Here is a 15,114-nt window from a genome sequence, read left to right as displayed (position 1 = left end):
GCTGCACCATCCTTTCCCCCTAAAACACCCAAACCGGAAGCATGTGACCTCAAAGGTCCAGAGAAATGCAACCACGGCGTTCCCAGGCCCAAACAGGCGGCCCAATCGAGGCAAGCTGAGCCAAAGGCTTCTTCCCAGCCACTGGGCAGCACCCACGGCCACAGCGTGCTATGAAATGCCGGCACCCTGAATCCACATTCTTTTTCTTTCCTTAAAATAAAAAAAATTTATTTATTTGGTTGCCCTGGGTCTCAGTTGCAGCTCTAGAAGGCTCTAGTTCCCTGACCAGGAATCAAACCTGGGGCCTCTGCTTTAAGATCACACAGTCTTGCCCACTGGAGCAGCAGGGAAGTCCCCAATCCATACTTTTTAAATTTTAATTTCCCTTTTCGTTTTTTTTTAAACACCGAAAGCATTTTGTATTGGGGTTCAGCCAAAAACAGCAGCACAGAGAACTCTGCTCAGTGGTGCGTGGCAGCGTGCATGGGAGAGGAGTTAGGCGTGAGGGAACAGATAGACACGCGTACGTGTGAATGACCCCCTCCGCTGTTCCCCCAAACCCATGCTCTTAGCCTCCACGGTCAAAGTTAAGCGTGGGGAAACATCCCACATTCTCTCCACATACATGCTGGAACACAAGCATTTCGAAAGACTGTTTCACGCGCCAGGAGCGTTCTTTCTCCATATTTGTAGGGGGTTGTATGTTTGCATTCAAGCCCTCTGGGTAACCATCTCCGCTTCTGTAGCACAAAGGTGTCCAGGAGACCCTACAACATAACCCACTGACACGTCCAAAAGAAAACCAGGCTGAAATCTGCCGCAGTGAAAATGAAACCTTGCACCAACTACTTTCAAAACATGAACACAACTCCACTCTGGACTCCTGAGCAGAAGACGACAAGAGGTCCTGTGGTCTTCTATCACTGCCACACACATCATCAACCAGAGGCGGGCAGCAGGCACAGGAAGTTACAGTCGCCTGGGGAAAATGCTGGGCATTAAAACCGGGTATCGGGGTCCAGTCCCACGACACGCGTCCTGTGTACGGTGACTGGGGCCTTTGTGTGTGCCCACGCGGACGCCTGGCTGCACACGCCTGAGTAAGCGCGCACATGTGTCTATGTATGCATAAAACTTTAAAGTTTAACAAGTCATGCTTAAAAAGCCATGAAGTGAGGCTCCAAATCACTCTGCATTCCAGTTTCTCAAGATGAGCACTATTAACATTCGGGATGCTTTCCAGGCGGCTTCCTGGTCAAGAATCCGCCTGGCAATGCGGGAGACATAAGAGACGCGGGGAAGGTGTCCTAGAGGACGAAACGGCAACCCACTCCAGGATTCCTGCCTGGAGAATCTCATGCACAGAGGAGCCTGGAGGGCTGCAGTCCATGGGGTCACACAGTGTCAGACACGGCTGACTGGACTGAGCGTGCACACACATTCCTGAGAAAAACCTCTCTGGACAGTTACCCCCTTTGCTGCCTGCAAACCCCCAAAACTACAAACTCAACAGGGCCCAACAGACTCACAAGCCATCATCTGCTTCTCTCAGCTGACTCAACAGAGCTGCTCTGCTCAGAAACATCCTGAGAATATTCCAGATCTCCTTTCGCTGTTTGTATCGCAAGAACTGTGTCTACGGTCCACAGTCCAGGGGAAAGTGACCTCTCCCCTCCGGACTCCACAGCTGAAGAGTAAAGACCTTAGCGATATCTGAAGACTCTGCTGTCACCCAGCAGACATTTTTGGGGACATGGCCTCATATGCTCATGGCTTCTCATCCTCTGTCGTCCCCTCCTCCTCCTGCCTTCAATCTTTCCCAGCATCAGGGTTTTTTCCAATGAGTTAGCCATTTGCATCAGGCGGCCAAAGTATTGCAGCTTCAGCACCAGTCCTTCCAATAAATATTCAGGATTGATATCCTTTAGGATTATTTTCCTTTGGAACGGTCTTAAAAATGCAATAAGTTCTGCCTAACACTGTGTTGAGCAACATTCAGTTTGTAAGTTCTTACAAAGGAAAGCTTTAGAAGTCATTTTACCATGCAAAAAAAGACTATTTTACTGAGATGACTTTGAAGAGTCTAACACAAATCAAAATCATCTTCTTTCATTAGTTTCACACCAAAGCCTACAATCAGGGAGATAACTCAGGAGACGGTCATATTAACCCAGATTCCGTCTTTCCCTCACCTGACCGAGATTTTTGTAGGTTACATAAATATTACCTTGAAACGACTGTTTTATCTTCCTCCAACGGGCGGAGAGAGAATGAAATGGATTGCCAGGGAACAGAGTCTACATAAAAGCCAGTCCTTTCTCCTTCATCCGGAACACCCATATGAATTTGCATGCCTCCGTCTACCTCTTCCCCCCCGCACCCCTCCCCCCCCCCCCCCCCCCCCCCGGTCCCTCACTAATGGCATGGAGTCTTGGGCACGGTCAGAGAAGAGCACTTCTGAGATCTCAGACCCCCACGGTTCCTCTTGAAAACTACCGTGCTTGGAAGAGAAAGGGTTCTCGGCGATTTCTAAGACAGACCTCTCCAGCTTCAAACAGAGGCGGGGAACGGGCCTTGTCTGCCCACCCTCCTGCCCCGAATCCTCAGAGCGCTATTCGATCTGTTCCAACCACCCCTCCAGGCTTCCACTCCCGAGCAGAGAGGGGTCAAACTCATCATCTTCTCCAAAGTTCCAGAGGGAATGAATAGCTGCACACAACTAGGTGTGCAAGTCACGATGGACCACCCCCCTACACACACACACACTCCATGCACACACACACACTCACTCCATGCTCAGAAACCATTGGTAGCTGAACACACACACACACACACACACACACACACACACACACACACACACACACTCCATGCTCAGAAACCATTGGTAGCTGAAAAGCATCACAAAGTTTAGGGAACAACAGAATTCCTGTCCGCAGGGGTCTGTCTGGTGCAGAAGGAAGTGGACCAGTCCTCTGACTTCAAGTCATAAAGCATAAGAACGTGAGTGGCTTTTGTAACAGATGGGTATGCACAATGCCCAACACCGGATTCTGTACATCTGGGGTCAGTGCATCTTTCTCATAAGGGCCAGACAGAAGACAGCTGAAGCTTGGTGAGGTAAAGGGTAAACCTGAGAATGGGACAGAGAGATTATATGTAACAAGAGAGAAAACAGATTTCTCCCAAACTATCACTGACAAAATTAAAAATGTCACGGACACGGAATAACAGATCGCTTCAAAATTGGGAAAGGAGTATGTGAAGGATGCATTATTGTCACCCTGCTTATTTAACTTATATAGAGAGTACATCATGAGAAAAGCTGGGCTGGATGGAACACAAGCTGGAATTGAGATTGCCGGGAGAAATACCAACAACCTCAGATATGCAGATGACACCATTCTCATTGCAGAAAGAGAGGAACTAAAGACCCTCTTGATGAAGGTGAAAGTGGAAAAGTGAAAAAGCTGGCTTAAAACTCAACATTCAGAAAAAACTAAGATCATGGCATCCAGTCCCATCACTTCATAGCAAATAGATGGGGAAACAGTGACAGATGTTGTTTTCTTAGGCTACAAAAATCACTGCAGATGGTGACTGTAGCCATGAAATTAAAAGACACTTGCTCCCTGGAAGAAAAGCTATGACAAACCTAGACAGTGTATTAAAAAGCAGAGACATCTCTTTGCTGACAAAGGTCCATATAGTCAAAGCTATGGTTTTCTCCAGGAGTCATGTATGGATGTGGGAGTTGGACCATAAAGAAGGCTATTGATGCTTCTGAATTGTGGGGGCTGGAGAAAATTCTTGAGAACCCCTTGGAAAGCAGAGATCAAACCAGTCAATCCTAAAGCAAATCAACCCTGAATATTCACTGAAAGGACTGATGCTAAAGCCGAAACTCCAGAAGACAAGATGGTTGGACGGCATCAGCGACTCAACGGACATGAGTTTGAGCAAGCTCTGGGTGATGGTGATGGACAGGGAAGCCTGGCGTGCTGCAATCCATGAGGTCGCAAAGACCCAGACATGAGTGAGCGACTGAACTGAAAATACCATGAAGGAGAAATAAAGAGGGAACCTATCAAAGCCGCAAGCTACTAGCCCACGGAAAGTTCTTTCACAGAATTTTCCTCACGTACAAAATCGTTTGTCAAATTTTTGCCATTTATCACACCAAATTATTAGACTATTCCAAACTTCAGAAGCCTCAAAAAGTTACATGCCACTGGCTGCCTTGACCGGGGGCCCTGTTCTAGCCTAGAGATGGCACTCGACTCTGGTTCAGAAATGAAATACGCAAGGGCACTCACCCACACGCATTAACCCACAGCCACCAAATCCTGAGGGGCCGACTCAAGAACAGAGACGTATCTGGAGTCCCTCTTCCTCTTGGTTACACTGGCGTGATGATATTCAGGCCATAGAGTTCCTGCCAGGGTGAAAACTGTCGATTCTGAAGTCCTTGATCCCTGCTGCTCCCGAGAGCCGTTTCATTGGCCTTCTCCAGCTCCTGTGAGTCTGGCTTACCTTAGGCAGGAAGTGATTGGGTAGTTTAAAACTAGGAACCCTGCTGGACACTCTCCTGATCTACAAAGGGATGGATGTCACTGGTATACCAACATGTCCAAGATACGTGTGCATGTGATATTCACTTCAGTCACGTCTGACTCTTTGCCGACCCCGTGGACTGTAGCCCGCCAGGATCCTCTGTCCATGGGATTCTCCAGGCAAGAATACTGCAGTGGGTTGCCATTTCCTCCTCCGGGGGATCTTCCCAACCCAGGGACTGAACTCCCATCTCCTGTGTCTCCTAAACTGAGAGGTGGATTCGGGGCTTACCTGGTGGCCCAGAGGTTAAGGCGTCTGCCTGGAATGCAGGAGACCCAGGTTCGATCCCTGAGTCGGGAAGATCCCCTGGAGAAGGAAATGGCAACCTACTCCAGTACTCTTGCCTGAAGAATTCCATGGAGGGAGGAGCCTGGTAGGCTACAGTCTATGGGGTCACAAAGAGTCGGACAGGACTGAGCGACTTCACTTTCACTTTCTTTATCTGCAGAAAACCAGGGTTTGATCCCTGGATGGGGAAGATCCCCAGGAGAAGGGAAAGGCTACCCACTCCAGGATTCTGGGCTGAAGAATCCCACGGACTCTATAGTCCATGGGGTCGCAAAGAGTCGGACATGACCGAGCGACTTTCACTTTCGCTTTCTTCACCCGCTGAGCCATCACGGAAGCCCACATGTATGCACATGTGTGTGTATGTTATTGACAGGTTTGTTCTGTTCAAAACCAAGCTGTCAATAAAGTACACAAAACGTACACGCTTATAACCACTTGCAAAACACTGGGAAAGATACTCAAGAAAACTATCGACGGTGGTTACTCTGGGAAGTGAGATTATGACGGAGAGACTGCTTTTGTGTGTTAACACACACCCTGGGACTCTGAAATGTAAAATTTTTAAGTTAACTAAACAGCATTACTATAACCAATACATTCAAAACTCAAAGGAGGGTCTTTTGGCTTCCCCGGGTGGCTCAGTGGTAAAGAATCTGCCTGCAATGCAGGAGACCCAGGTTCGATCCCTGGGTTGGGAAGATCCCCTGGAGGAGGAAATGGCAACCTACTCCAGTATTCTTGCCTGGGAAATCCCATGGACAGAGGAGCCTGGCGGGCTACAATCCATGGGGTCACAAAGAGTCGGACATGACTGAGCGCACACACACGCTCTTCCCAAACAGCATTACTAGAACCCATACGTACAAAACAAAAAGGAGGGCGAAACCCAGAGAATAAACTCTCACCCACAAGAATTGCTAAGTCTCCTTTGCAATCTTTCTCCCCACTTCTTTCTAAAGCCGCTCCCTCTGACAATATCCACCCTGAGGCCCATCTCCGTCTCTGGGCCAAATTCAATCTGCCCATGCAGTGTTCCAAGAAGCAAGAGAGAAACCTCTTTTCTCTGAGAGAGACAGAACTGAATTGCCAAATCTAGCCTTAGGAGCTCAGGCCCACTCTACTGAGATTTCCACATTAGGAGCTGCATGTTTAATAAATTAAAAAAATTCAAGAATGACCTGAGTTGCATCATAATGGCCTTACAATCATCCGAGTCTACAGAACAGAATTAGCACAGCTAACTATAGTTCAGTTCCACCAAACACGTCCTTCTTTTTTCGGTTTGGCTTCGTTCTTATATTGCCTGATTCCCCAGGTCCCTCTTTATCCTGGCGAGTGACATTCTCTCTCCATCCGCTATTATGCTTACGCCTTATACGGAAAGGACATTCTGCCTCTATGGCCACAGGAGAAGCAAAGTTAGAAAGCAGCAGAAAGCCAATGCTGCCTTCATACTCGATTAGATTGATAGAAAAAGCATTTTCTAACATCCTTTAGAAAAACCATGAGGGAGGGATACACAAACGATATGTTAGACCCGACTGAAAGTAACAGTCCCTGGGACTTGTCTCCGAAACTGGAGGGTTTTCTAAACCACACGGCAAGCATTCGTGAATGCAGAGGCAGCTCTCTCTCGGTTTCATCCTTAATGAATATTATGGGGAAAAGAAATGCTGTCCAACCCACTGAATTTCGAGGTGTCTGTAATTAACTGTCCTTTCTCAACTGTTACCATAAAACTTTGGTTTTCTTTCCCTTCTAAATCCACAACATACGGGGAATTACTTCGGGCCTCACTTCCCTCAAAGGATTTAATTTAACCCTCATGAACCTTCTGAGGAGGAAAAACACACACAGCCAGAAAATTTCATCTTCAGTGAAGCAGTCACGCTGCCAGAAACGGGGCCTTTCTGGTTCACAGATTCTCTCTGGTTCCACAGGCCCGATGACCTGGTCTCTAACGTAAACAGAACAAGTTTCAACAGCCCTTAATTAGGGCACTGGGAAGTCCGGGCTGCACGCCTGGCTCTGACCACGTTCTCCGAAACCTGTTGATCAGGCTTCAGCAGGCCTGGGTCCCATGACTCAGGAACTACCCAAGAGTCGTTTCTTTGTAACTTGTGCTCCAGGCCTCATTCTTTGTTCTGATAACCCATCTAGTACAGTCGACCCTCTCGAACCCAAGCCCTGAGTTTTCAGTTCAGTTCAGTCGCTCAGTCGTGTCCGACTCTTTGCGACCCCACCGACCGCAGCACACCAGGCCTCCCTGTCCATCACCAACCCCCTGCCTGGCCCTTAAGTGAGCGCTAGGCACGTGTGAGCTCTTGACACTGGGATCACGATGATGCTGAAAGGACCGCCCAATCTCTGTCCACAGGGTCCACGGCTTCACCTCTTGCTTCCTCCCTGAGCTACCAGGACCACCTGTCCTACACACACAAACCCTGCTCCGCTGCCGGCGGTGGAGGTCTTCTAGGATTCTGCCCAGAACCAAACCCTTCTGGAGCCCACCGGGTCAGGCTAGCTCTAACTCTCCGCCTACAGCCTGTGAGGATCACCTGAGATTGCTGGGACATGCCCTTCGGCTGATTAGATATCAAGGGTTGGGAGGAGACGATTCCACCGCGTAGCCTTCACCTGTCTGCCTGGGTACACGCGGCATGCCAGGCTCTGTGCGAGGGGTAGGACTACACGGTGAATGTGCTAGAGCCCTGGGCGTAACACAGAGGGCAGTGTCATGGGGAAAAGGAGAGGGATATTCCTACAGATCATCACGAGACACCACAGGAGCGCCATCACAGACTGCCCACGGCGTATTACAAAACACAGGGCAGAGAGAGAGAGAGAGAGAGACGCCCGTGGAGAAGGTGGCGCCAGAGCCCAGTCTTCCAGAATAACCTAAATTAGTCACGAGAAAGAAAAGGATGTAGGGACCACAAGACGATGACCCTTTTGTCTAACAGAAACTAACCTTCCCCAAGTGTCCACGCACCCGGACTGGCACCTGGGGCACGTCGCTGAACTCACAAAACCACCTTAGGAAATAAACACTGCCAGCTCCCTCCTCCTGATTTAAAGGCCAAGGCAGGAAGGGGTGGCCCTGACCGGGCGCCACAGCTGTGCAACTGGAGGAGCTTCGATCCACCCGGGCCTAAGTCACCTTCCAGGCAAGACCACGCCGTTCCCAGGACACCCACGACCTCCGTGGGACCTCAGTGCTGTGATGAAGGTCACAAGAAGGGCTCTGTGCATCGGAGCGAGTTCACAGGCGTCCAGACATTCCTTTTCTCCCCTGCCCCCACCCAACCCAGCATCTACCCCTTTCCTCTTTGCAGCCACTCTAATAAAATCTTCAGAAGGGTAAGGAAGAAGTCAAAGTCGTTCGGTCATGTACGACTCTTTGCCACCCCATGGACTATACAGTCCGTGGAATTCTCCAGGCCAGAATCCTGGAGTTGGGGAGGCTTTCCCTTCTTCAGCGGATCTTCCCAACCCAGAGACTGAACCCAGGTCTCCTGCAGTACAGGCAGATTCTTTACCAGCTGAGCCACGAGCTAAGCCCAAGAAGACCGGAGTGGGTAGCCTATCCCTCCTCCAGGGGATCTTCCTGACCCAGGAATCGAACCGGGGTCTCCTGCATTGCAGGCGGATTCTCTACCGGCTGAGCTCTCGTGGAGATCAACGTTCGAATTCCTTATCAGCGTCTCCCCCACTTTTAACCGTAAGCTGGCCCCTCCTCAGCCCTCCTATTTGAGCACCACGTGCCCTGCAGTTTCTGGATTACACAGGCTCCATGTACCCGCCTCCCTCCACCCTGCTGCAGACGGTCTGGCTGGTACAGACAGGACAGCCCCAGGTCTGCTTCTCCCAGAGGCACACAAACCGCAGCACTCAAGCATTCAACCTTCCCCGGGCCACCTGCACATCCCAAATGGTCATCCATAGACAAGTGAACACGCTCCGGGGTCTGGACGCTTGACACCCCTTCCCAAACAATAAACAGGAAGGAGGACCAAATGCCACTGAAGAAACTGCTACCACACAAGACAGAGACAGAGCTCTCCCATCCACCCTTTACGACAGGGACCCTTCCACGGGGGTCCAAGTGGTTAGGAACGGCCTGCCAATGCACGGGACACGGGTTCAATCTCCGGTCCAGGAAGATTCCACACACCTCAGGGCAACTAAGCCGGTGCACCCTAACTATTGAGCCTGAGCTCTAGGGTCTGTGTTCCAAGAACAACAGAAGCTACTGCCCACCACAATGAAGAGCAGTCATCCTGAATGATTTCATCATCAGCGAAGAGTTCCCATCATCGCCACTAGATAAAAAGCCACAAGCAGCCATGAAGACCCAGCGCTGGCCAAATCGAAATTTAAAAATTGGTTTTAAAAATTATTTTCAAAACCCATCTCTTTATGGCAAGAAAAGTCCCATAAACCAGATAGAAACAATCAAAACTAGAACAGCAGTGTGACTGTCACAGAGGTCACAGACCCCGTGGACAGTCACATGCCAGGCTCCTCTGCCTATGGAATTTTCCAGGCAAGGATACTGGAGTGGGTCACCGTTCCCTACTCCAGGGGGATCTTCTAGACCCAGGGATCGAACCCAGGTCTCCTGCATTGCAAGACGATTCTTTACTACCTGAGCCACCAGGGAAGACCTAAATTTTAAAAAGAAATTGTTTCAATAAATCTTTCCAAAACCCATCTCCTTACTGCAAGAAAAGTCCCATAAACCAGACAGAAACCATCAAAACAGGAATAGCAGCAAGACCGTCTCAAAGGTAGGTCCTTTGAGGGAGTAAGGGGAAAAAAACAGAAGACAAGCCAGACAAAGTAAACCTCATCTCCGGTCTCCATAAATCATTCATGTTTCAACAATGAACTGAATCCTCAGACACACAGCACAGACACCCACGTGGTTAACACTTGGGCTCCCGAGTCAGAGTCTCAACCCTTCCACGGCTCTCGACGCTCATGACCTGATCACAGATGCACTCCTACCATCTCAAACACTCCTAGCTTGGGGCTGCTCGTGACCCCAAAAACGCACACCCCTTCCAAAGCCTTCTATCTTCCAGGTTCCACCATGCCAAAGCCTTCTATCTTCCAGGTTCCACCATGCCACCCACTGCTTCTGTGAGCAGCCCCCCACACACCCCAGTGTCTCTGTAAGCTAAAGTATAAAGTCACGTAACGGCCACAGCAGCATTATTCACAGGAGCCAAAAGGCAGAGACGAGCAACGCATCTATCGATGGGTGAGTAGGTAGAAAAAATGTACATATACCCACGATGGAATACTGTTGCTGTTGTCCAGTCGCTCAGTCGTGTCCGACTCTCTGTGACCCCATGGACTGCACCACGCCAGGCCTCCCTGTCCATCACCAACTCCTGGAGCTTGCTCAAACTCATGTCCATTGAGTCAGTGATGCCATCCAACCATCTCATCCTCTGTCATCCCCTTCTCCTCCTGTCTTCAATCTTTCCCAGCACCGGGGTCTTTTCCAATGAGTCAGGTCCTCCCATCAGGTGGCCAAAGTATTGGAGCTTCAGCACCAGTCCTTCCAATGAATACTGAGGACTGATTTCCTTTATTGATGGACTGGTTGGATAGCCTTGCAGTCCAAGGGGCTCTTCAAGAGTCTTCTCCAGCACCACAGTTGGCAACTACTCGAAAGGCACTGGAATGTGATTCCAGCCTCAAGAGGAAGGAAGTCTGACACCTGCTCCAACATGAAATGAGCCTCAAGAGAACGTACGCTCATCACTAAAGGATACATACTGATTCCACTCATCGCAGAACAGTCACATCCAGAGAGGCAGAAAGTAGAACAGGGCTGATCAGGCTCTGGGAGACAGGGAGGCTGGGGAGTTAGTCCTTCACGGGGACACAGTTTCGGTGTGGGCAGTTGCCACGCTTCTGGAAACACATGATGGTAAAGGCTGGGAAGTGAGCTGAAAGCCAGAGAACTCGACATTTTACAATGCTTCAAACAGGGATGTTTGCTATCTTTGTTACCCAGGAAAAGGTATGAACAAAATTTACAATTCCGTCCTTCTGTCTGGCAAGGCCCCTCTCAGGAGTCCACTGGCCTGGCCGGAACGGCTTGGCTGGGCACAGATGACGGAAGGCTTCCACCCCCTGCACGAAGTTCTTGGCTAACTCTGGTTAGTGGCTACTTGACTGAGGAGCTGCCCTGACCTGAGGAACCGCTGCGACTAAAAAGGGGTGCTCCCCATCTTTACCTGGCCCGCTGCGCCATCCGGGACCCACTCACGCATTCACTCAGCAAGTGTTATGCAGCACCCGTTCCACCTGATGCCAGGCCCTTGCTCCAAACGCTCATAAACAAAAATCATCAAGACGTCCTGGGCCGCTGAACATCTCCCAGGATGACCAAGCAGCGCGCGGTTTTATGGAGAAGTCACCAAGTGACAGAAAGCGAGAGGTTTCACCCACATACACAAACGCCACCTGCCTCGGGACTCTGCTCTTGGCAGCACAGGTTGCGGAAAGCTCCACGCTGCTACCAGGCCAGCTCCCTTCACCCTGCGCCCCCAGTGCGATGCACAGAGTCTCCGCTGCCACCTTCTACACCCCAAAGCTCACCTTCTACAAGGAGTCTTCCCGCTCACTTTGAGACGAAGAATCAGCCTTCCCGGATGGCTCTCACAGTAAAGAATCTGCCTCCTGCAATGCAGAAGACCCGGGGTCGATCCCTGGGTCAGGAAGATTCCCTGGAGAAGGGAACAGCAACCCACTCCAGTAGTCTTGCCTGGAGAATCCCATGGACAGAGGAGCCCAGCGGGCTACAGTCCATGGAACTGCAGGGAGTCAGACACGACTGAGCGACTAACACTTTCGCAGAGAGGCTCCCTGCAAAATAGCTTCTTGATTCCACCCTCCCCTACCTGTCCTGGGCCAGTCTCCAGCCTCATTTCTCTAGTTCCAAAGGACCCCTGCCCTTAGCTAACTACACACGAGCTCAACCTCCTCTTATTATAGGAAAAACCAGGTTATCCTGTCCTTTCCAACCCAGCAGGGCTTGGCACTACGTGAGTGAAGGGCCAAGCGTTCATAACAAGTATCGCAGATTTTAGGGATCACACACGGACTGTTACGTGTGGCTGTTCACTCCTCTTCCACAGCTCTTTAACATGTAAAAACATGCTTAGCTTAGGGAACAATGGGGGTACATGGACTCAGCCCACAGAAATACAGGCACCAACTCGATGTACACGTTACTCTCAGATCATTTTTTCCTCATGTACAGTGATCTTTCTTTACCTTTTTATTTTATACGGCAGTATAGCCAGTTAACAATGATGTGATGTGTTCAGGTGGACAGCGAAGGGACTCAGCCATACATATACATGTATCCCTTCTCCCCCAAACTCCCCTCCCATCCAGCCTGCCACATGACACTGAGCAGAGTTCCCTGTGCTGTCCAGCAGGTCCTTGCTGGTTCTCCTTGTTAAATGCAGCAGCGTGTCCATGTCCATCCCAAACTCCCTGACTATCCCTTCCCCCCATCCTTCCCCCTGGGGACCATAAGGTTATTACAGAGGATTGAGCAGAGTCCCCTGTGCTGTCCAGCAGGTCCTTGCTGGTTCTCCTTGTTAAATGCAGCAGTGTGTCCATGTCCATCCCAGACTCCCTGACTGTCCCTTCCCCCATCCCTCCCCCTGGTAGCCATAAGCTCATTCTCTGAGAGTCTCCTTCTGTTCTGTAAATAAGCTCATCTGCATCGTTTCTTTTTCAATTCCTCATATAAAGGATGTCATGTCGGATTTCTCCTTCTCTGAATGACTCACTTCACCAAGCAGGACAGTCCCCAGGTCTGTGCGTGTTGCTGCACATGGCATAACTTCACTCTTTTTTATGGCTGAGTGATATTCCACTGTATATACGGCTGAGTGATATTCCACTGTATATACTTTAGGTACAGCTTTTGGTGTGCCCGTTTCTCTGTGGAAAAAACAACAACAACATTTGGTGGTCTCCCCTCTTTCTATACAGTACGTTCCATTCTCCAAGCATGGGCCTTCAAGACCCCATGAAAGTCACCCTCTCAAAGTCCAAGCTCCCCGCTTCCCTTTAAACACCTCCGAGCACCACCCAAATGGCCCCACTTTGTCCTGCCTGCTCCATCCTGCCTTGGACCTGCGTCCGCCCCGATCGGTGGTCCTCACTGAGATGTCTCACACGTGCGGAGCCCCGAGCAAACACCACCACACTTACACACATCACCGTCTCCAATTCCAGTGACCTTCCAGCACTATCACCAAGGCACACGTCCCTCATCTGTTGTGTGATCGCCCCAAGACAGCAAGAAGGAGCTATTCCCGATACCCTTGTCTTTTTTAAACTCAGCTTACATAGTATTGTTCATCAACACTACCTCAATTAAAAACAAATTAATAAAATGCAACCCCCCGCTTCCAGTAAAAATAAAGAATGAGAACTCTCGTTTCTACAAGACTATCCGAAGTTGAATTCAAGAGCTGTTCTCACCCTGATCACCAAGAAGCACCAGCACGGCAAGGCTGCACAACTCCTCGCCTGACCTGTGAATCGGGGAACCGGTTCTGCCACGCAATTAACAGGTTCCATTCGTCTTAGCCTACCGGGCGTGTCCCTCATGAGAGGGCATACTTGACAGGCCATCATCAAAGACGTCTCTTGCCTATTTGATCCCTGCCACAACTGAATGGTTGTGTTTCCCCCAAAACCCGTGGTGCATGTAAATCCGCCCCCCAAGGTGATGATTAAACTTGGGAGGTGGGGCCTGTGGGAGGTGACGGGACTTGAGAGTGCAGTCCTCAAGAAGGGCGGGCGTGCCCTTATGAATGAGATCCCACTGAGCTCTGTCAGCCCTTCCAGCAGCGACAGCATAGCAAGGAAATGATCGTGTTACGAACCAGCAAGCAGGCTTTCACCAGCCAACAAATGCGCCTGCAACACGTGGCCCCCTCCGGCCTCTAGGACCATGAAAAAGATGTTTCTGTCGTCTTATAAGGCAGCCGGTTTATGGTATTTCGCCGCTCAGTCATGTCCAACTGTTTTGCAACCCCATGGACTGCAGCCCAACAGGCTGCATAGTCAAAAAAGGTCAGTGTGTGTTAGTCACTCAGTTGCGTCCAACTCTTTGTGACCCCCAGGGACTGACTGTAGCCCACCAGGCTCCTCTGTCCACGGAATTCTCCAGGCAAAAAAATACTGGACTGGTTGCCATTTCCTTCTCCATGAAGAAGTTGGAACTAGTGGTAAAGAACACACCTAGCAACGCAGGCAGAGGTAAGAGACACAGGTTCGACCCCTGGGTCACGAAGACCCCCCTGGATGAGGGTATGGGAACCCACTCCGGTACTCTTGCTGGAGAATCCCATGGACACAGGAGCCTGGTGGGGTACAGTCCACGGGGTCGCAACAGGCATGTGTGGATGTGAGAGCTGGACCATAAAGAAGGCTGAGCATCGAAGAAGTGATGCTTTCAAACTGTGGTGTTGGAGAAGACTCTTGAGAGTCCCTTGGACTGCAAGGAGATAACACTAGTCCATTCTAAAGAAAATCAGTCCTGAATATTCACTGGAAGGACTGATGCTGAAGCTGAAGCTCCAATACTCTGGCCGCCTGATGCAAAGATCCGACTCACTGGAACAGACCCTGATGCCGGGAAAGACTGACGGTGGGAGGAAAAGGGGGCGACAGAGGATGAGATGGTTTGGATGGCATCACCGACTCGATGGACATGAGTGTGAGCAAACTTTGAGAGGTCGTGAGGGACAGGGAAGCCTGGCATGCTGCACTCCATGGGGGTAGCAAAAAGTCAGACACAACTTAGCAACTCAACAACAACAAAGGAAAAGATAGGCAAAGGAAACCAAACCTCCAAGAATAGGAGTGGGAGGAACTGTGACATTGAAATGGACACCTGCACACTACTGATTCCATGTATAAAATAGACAGCTAATAAGAACCTTGTACACAGCACACACAACTCTCCTGAGTGCTCGGTGGGGACCCAACAACAGCAAGAAGCGTATGGTACTAAGACTGCCACAGCAGGGCAGAGGGACTAAGGCAAAGCACCCTGAACAGATTCAAAGGTCTCAGGTTTCCGGGTAGTCAGTCCTCAAGGTCAGGGGCAGCATCAACCAACAAGGATCGACGCCTGCCCGGGCTGGTGGTCCAGTGATT

The 15,114-nt window shown here is 50.2% G+C and overlaps 1 protein-coding gene across 5 annotated transcripts in view; it reads right to left on the bottom strand.

The window, feature by feature from the left end:
• Window positions 1–15,114, bottom strand: part of TBL1X (transducin beta like 1 X-linked) — a 243,911-nt gene that overhangs the window by 173,350 nt on the left and 55,447 nt on the right. The window contains exon 1 of one of the 5 annotated variants that reach the window (XM_070289706.1): window positions 12,729–12,884. The exons of 3 other annotated variants lie outside the window; for them this stretch is intronic. The gene's annotated coding sequence lies outside the window, so the exon portion shown is untranslated. Of the gene's footprint in view, window positions 1–12,728; window positions 12,885–15,114 lie in introns of those variants that run through there. One more of the 5 variants, XM_070289709.1, reaches the window with a different exon arrangement.

Source organism: Ovis canadensis, chromosome X, assembly GCF_042477335.2.
Source record: "Ovis canadensis isolate MfBH-ARS-UI-01 breed Bighorn chromosome X, ARS-UI_OviCan_v2, whole genome shotgun sequence".
NCBI classification, from domain to species: Eukaryota; Metazoa; Chordata; class Mammalia; order Artiodactyla; family Bovidae; genus Ovis; species Ovis canadensis.
This window is presented reverse-complemented; position numbering and strand designations above follow the sequence as displayed.